This window comes from Alnus glutinosa, chromosome 14, assembly GCF_958979055.1.
Source record: "Alnus glutinosa chromosome 14, dhAlnGlut1.1, whole genome shotgun sequence".
Lineage (NCBI taxonomy): Eukaryota > Viridiplantae > Streptophyta > Magnoliopsida > Fagales > Betulaceae > Alnus > Alnus glutinosa.
In genome coordinates this window covers 11,680,825-11,686,771 of record NC_084899.1, presented here as the reverse complement: position 1 = coordinate 11,686,771, position 5,947 = coordinate 11,680,825, and the positions used below count along the sequence as shown (strand labels likewise).

Genomic DNA, 5,947 nt, shown 5'->3' with positions numbered 1-5,947 from the left:
ATAAAAACATGCTATATGGAAATAACATCATACAACATGTATGCAAGGCATGATCAAACCTGTGTAAGCTCAATGTTGCCAATACAGAAAAACAGCCGCCCGACCTGCTTTAGTATCTGCTATTCTCTCAAGAGAAATAGGGGATAGAAGTTCCTAGATTGCACAGCAAGTATAAGATATGACAAGTAAAAAATCATGCAATCAAACCTGATGCCTTAGGATTAGGAACCAAATCCTAGGCATGAATCCCTTCACCTACTAGGTGTGTCCATTCCCCCTCATGGGGTGAATGTCTTCCTTCTTCTTGACCCAAGCCTGCCTTCCTATGGGTGGTTGTTGATAGGACTTCATTTGTTGGCCCATCCATTCCATCATGCTTTGCATCCAAATTGGTGGCTCCCTGTAGTATAGATCATTTCCCACCTTCTGCGACTTCTTGGAATGATTGGATTTGTTGAACATAGATTTGTCACTATGATTGGTAGGAACAAATCTCTGTTGAGACTGCTGATGCTGAGACGCTTGGTGCCTTGGAGCTTGATACCATGGGGCTTGATAAGGAGTTTGATCCCATGGAGCTTGATTCCACGGAGTCTGATGCTGGGCCAGAGGTCTTGTGCCATAATTAGCTTGTCTGGGCACTTCTTTCTTGACCTTTGCTTTTTGTGCTTTAAGAAGGGAGCACTGGGGCCGGACAAGCCAACTTAAACCGCAGTGATGGCATATAGGAGATTTTCTGATGGAAGGGGGCTTTTGAGTGCCCGAAATATCTCCATTAATTTTGTCCTTCCCTTTATCCTCAACAGTGGGGGGAGGCTTTGTAATGTCCAAGATATTTCGTAATAATTAAAATATAAAATTTTAGTAAATAATTAATTAAAATTATTTTAGTGTCATTAAAAATGCAAAGGAATATTTTTAAAGTCCAAAGAAAATAGAAAAAAGAAATAATAAAAAAAGAAATTAGAACTGAAAAATAAAATATAAGAGAAATTAATGAATAAAATTAAATAAAGAAAAGAAAATAATTAAAGAATTTAAAATAGAAAAGAAATAAGAAAAAGAAATAAAATTAAAAAAAAATTAAAAGAAGAAAAGAAAAGTCAAAAGTAAAATGAAAAAAAGAGTAAAAAGAGTAAAAATAAAAATAATAAAAGAAGTGTGGGGCGCACACCTGTGCCCCACCTTCACCAAAAGGAAGGGCCAAGTGGCCCTTCCCTACAAAAAAAAAAAAGGCGCAGTGCGCCTTGCTTTAGAGAAAAGGCTGAATGGCCTTTCTTTTCTTTTTTTGGGAAGGAGGCAGTGCCTCTTCTTCTTATTTTTCTCTTAAGGATTTTTATAGAAAATCCTTGATCTACGAAGATCCAACGGTCCAATCTTCAATCCGATTTTGGTAACGTGATCTACGAAGCCCGATCTATGTATCTACCGATTGGTTTTAGGTATTTTTGCAAACTCTTGGTCTTTGAGATTTTAAATTAAATCTAAAGATATATGAGTTTGATTTTATGTATCCTTGGGATTTGTTGTGTGGAGCTCGCTAAACACTCTCCAAGTGTTGGATTTACATTTGATGGAATTTTTGGTGAGTTTCCTCAACCCTAACTTTTGGGTATTTAATTTGAATTGAGTTTTTATGTGATTAACCCTTAGTAAAAGCTATTGGGTTAATAATATTGTGTTTGGGATAGTATTTTATAAATTATGATTTAAAGTTAGAAACCTTAATTTGATGGGTTAAATTAATTTGGAGGTTTTTAAGTGATTACAATTTAGATCGTTAAATTATGTTAATAAGTTAGTAATTGTTGTATAAAGATTAATGAACATAATTTTAAAGTTAATGATATTGCAAAAAATGTTAGTGAGAAATAATCTAGAGATTAGTGAATATAATCTTTGGTCTAATATTATTATAAGTGTTAGTAAAAATAATTTATGGGTTAGTGAAATTAATTGTGGGTTAGTAATTAATTAAATAGTGATTTTAATATCTAACCCTTAATAAATATTTTAGGTTAGTATTGTTTGAGTTTTAGTTAGTATCTAGGATTTATCGGTAGAAGTTGGGAACCCTTAAAATATTTTGGGTTTTCCAATGGTTTAACCTTGAGCAATTCAAGTGCTAATTAAGGTGTTAATTATTTAATGTACTAAATAGTGCAATGCGTTATTCCACAGTGATACATTGCAAGGTGATGTCTAGGAGACCTAGTGATTAATATCAGCGCAGCCAGGTGATATTTTACTCACTGAGAAACTGTTATTTTTATATATTATAGAATTGCAAAATATATATGTTGTTTTATAAATCCGAACCAACTGTATGTTAAATATATCTGTTTTGCTTGATTTGAGTACTTTAGAGTATGTTCAAATATGTCAATAATAGTTTCAAAAAATAGTGCAGTGTGTTGCATGTTTTGGATGAAATATTAAAATGTTTAGAAAAGTATGATTTATCAGCATGATACAGTAAGACAATATTTACTAGTCAAGCAAAGAGCATATAGCATGTAGCATAGAGCATAAAGTATGCAGTAACACAATAATAACCCAGCAGTACCCCAGCAGCAGCCCAATAACAGCTCAGTTCAGCAGTTTAACAGCAGCACAGTAGCATGCATAGCTTATATAACATGATTTCAATTGTGTGATGTTTTCATGATATAGAATATTGTAGTTTTTATGCTAGACGTAGTAGTATGCCTAAGAGTTTTAATGGCAAAGAGCTTATGTATATTGCTATCGTCTAGTTGCATGATTTAAGAACATTGAGCTTGGACGTACAAGGGTATTGTCGTTGTTTAGTATGAGTAATATAGTCTCCTGGGAGTAGGTAGATGAATTGTTGTGGTACATCAGCGAGAAGTGCTTGGATATTAGAGTTTCACTCTAGTAACCGCATGGACAACTAGGTGCCTTCGACATGAAGTTGTAATGCCTAGGAGTCGGTGTTAACTGATAAGTCTTGAATTATTCGATTCAAAACCCCTTAATTTGCATTCGTTAGACCTAGTTCGTATTGTATATATAACGTTTTGTTTTATGTCTTATTTTCAGGTCTTAGTTGAAATCTAATTCAAAACACTTGAATTAGACCTGAAAATACATCAAGGGTATTTTAGTCATTTCCAGAGTGCGAGATTGTTCCTGTTAGTTGAAGAATTGGCTAAGGCAATTCGATCGATCAACTTTATAATCGATCGATCGAAGTTCATCAGTCGAATAAAAATCGATCGTGCGAGAAGTGATCGATCGAACCAGGACAAGCCCGACTGCGATCGAGCGAAATGTGATCGATCGACTTCATAATCAATCGATCGAATATTCCGTCTTCCAGAAATTAAGATATTTCCAGATCTTTTGAATTCTTTATGTAATTCAAACATAAGTTGGATTTTGTGGACAGAAATGGACGCCGACCAGCTCTGTTTGTGCGGCTAGAATTAACTCTTGATGGTCTTTTGTAAATCCAATTCTCTATATATATGAGATTAGGGATTTAGGTTTAGACATGCATCTTCTGGGGTTTTCGGATTTTCTCAGGTGTATCAACTTAATTTCTTGTATTTCTAGTTTACTTTGATGCTACTCTCTGGACCGAAATCCAGAGAGCTTGTTTCCTTTGTTGTTTTTCCATTAAATTTCATGTTCTAGCTTAGGTTTATTTTATTTCCTTGTAATCCAAATTTCTTAAGTTTTAATCTACTGTTTTAGTTCATTTTCTTCTTGTTTCTTTACTGTTTTTCATAGATTTCATGCTTAGATTAGATTCCATTATGCATAGCTAAATTAGTTCTTAGGGTTTGATCAAAATCCTCTCCAAAAACCATGAAGTGTTCTTGAGGTTCTTAGGATTTTCTTGAGATGTTTGATGATTGTTAAGGGCTAGAGGATCTCAAAACCCATGCTAAAAGGTTTTGTTTTCAAGATTTCAATCTAATTATTCATGAAAAAGAGTTAAACTTGTCTATGAGTTTTCTTAGATTTCTTGAGTAAAACCAACATTATTGGAAACAAGAACGATGTCTTTTGCAATGGTTCTCATTTGACATGATTTATGTTTACCTATTAGAGTCACCTTATAGGGTATACTAGGGAATACCGGTTGTTTCACACCTTTGGTAGTTTAAACCGTTTTTCAATTATAGTGTAACTTTTACGTGATGCGATCGGTGTGAAACTAGATACCTTATCATTATGGCCTAATTAGGGTTTTCATATATTGTGTATACTTATTAGGATGTGTTATAGAGTAGTAAGCTAGGGAGAATTAATCACTCCACACCTTTGGTAGAGTAAACGTTTTTCAATTGTAGTTTAAATCTTTACGTGGAGTTGTTTAATGTAAAACTAGGTGCTTTATGATTACGTCTTAACTAAAGTATTTTCATGTCGAGGTCGTCATAATGGTTGACGCCCATTACGCGCTCATATCATGTATGTTAGGAAGATCCATATAGACTTTAAGCATTTTATCGGTTGAGGAGTGGATAAGATCAATACCCTAAGTTTTCTTTTAAGTTTGTTTTCATTTCACGCTTTTCTTATTTTACTCATTGTAGCTTCAATTCTACAACCTTCACTTTTGTTTTCTTTTCTAAAATTAAGTTAGATACGTTCCTTTAAATATTCTGTTATGCAAAACAACCCTCAATCTCTGTGGTTCGATAACCCTTACTATAGTACAATCGATACGTACTATTGCAAGTGGTTCAAACTTATAAATTTAAAATCCACGTAGCCGGTTAGTCGACTACCATTAACCATATTCAGAAAATGATAGTAAGCTCGTACTAAAGAGCGAGATGACATGTTTTAAGTTTGGTGTACTTTGATGTGACGCTATTGGTTGGGATATCAGTGTGACTTGGGAGTAGGTAGATGGATTGTCATGGTACATCAGTAAGAAGTGCTTGGATATTAGAGTTTCACTCTAGTAGCCGCATGGACAACTATGTGCCATAGACATAAAGTTGTAATGCTCTAAGGCACGGTGATATCACAGTTAATAACGTTAGATCTCTGTGTGTTAGTATTTTGGCCTCATTCTGTGTTTGGACAAAATCACTTAAGTGTAAAGATGCTGTAAACAGGGATTCCACTTTCAGAGTGATGTCAGTCGTTTTTGCCTGCAAGTCAGAAGAATTCCAAGTTCCCTGTCAGCCGTCCGGATGATTGAGCCGTCCCGTCCGGACGCTCATCTGTCCACTGTTCCATCCGTCTGGACGCTAGACAGATCAGCATCATCCATCCGGACGAAGTGTTCATTCCGTCCGGACCCCATACAGTATTGAGAAGTTTCTGTGCCAGCTTGCATCCGTCCGGACATTTCAGCATCACGTCCGGACGCCTCCCAGTACTCAATCAGTTTCTGATTTCTTTCCAAGTTCCAAGAAAGGGAAGATCAATCAACCGTCCGGACGATGTGGTATCTCGTCCGGACGCGCGTCTTCGTAAGGCAAGAATCACAATTCAAATATGACCGTCCGGATGTCTAACAGCTGTTGTCCGGACGTGCGTGCATCAAAGAAGGAAATTGCCAATTCGACTTCAACCGTCCGGATGACTGCCTATCATGGTCCAAACGTGCGCATTACCGATATGGAAATTGTGTGTTGAAGAATAGCTGTCCGGACGCTCATCCCCCATGGTCCGGACGCTCGAGTGCCTTATAAGGAAATTACTTGCAGCGGACGTGTGACCGTCCGGATAATGTGCCATCCCGTCCGGACGATGCCCTTAAACAGGAAAGATTTCTCTGCAAATTTTTCGGAAAATCTTATCGCACAGTTGTCCGTCTGGATGGCCCATGTCCACCGTCTGGACGGTGCCTAGGTATATTTTGCCTGACGCTCATTTGAGCCCCCAGCCTATAAATAGAGGCCCCTGGGCACTGAGAACTGCAAGAATTCAGTGTGAATTCCATTAGAGCTCAGATAAG

General features: G+C 36.5%; 1 long non-coding RNA gene across 1 annotated transcript; it reads left to right on the top strand.

The window, feature by feature from the left end:
* Positions 1–1,235: 1,235 nt before the first annotated feature.
* LOC133856662 (uncharacterized) lies at positions 1,236–3,683 on the top strand. The gene is made up of 3 exons (XR_009898243.1): positions 1,236–1,585; positions 2,182–2,237; positions 3,064–3,683. It is a non-coding gene; the product is annotated as an uncharacterized LOC133856662 (long non-coding RNA).
* Positions 3,684–5,947: the final 2,264 nt, after the last annotated feature.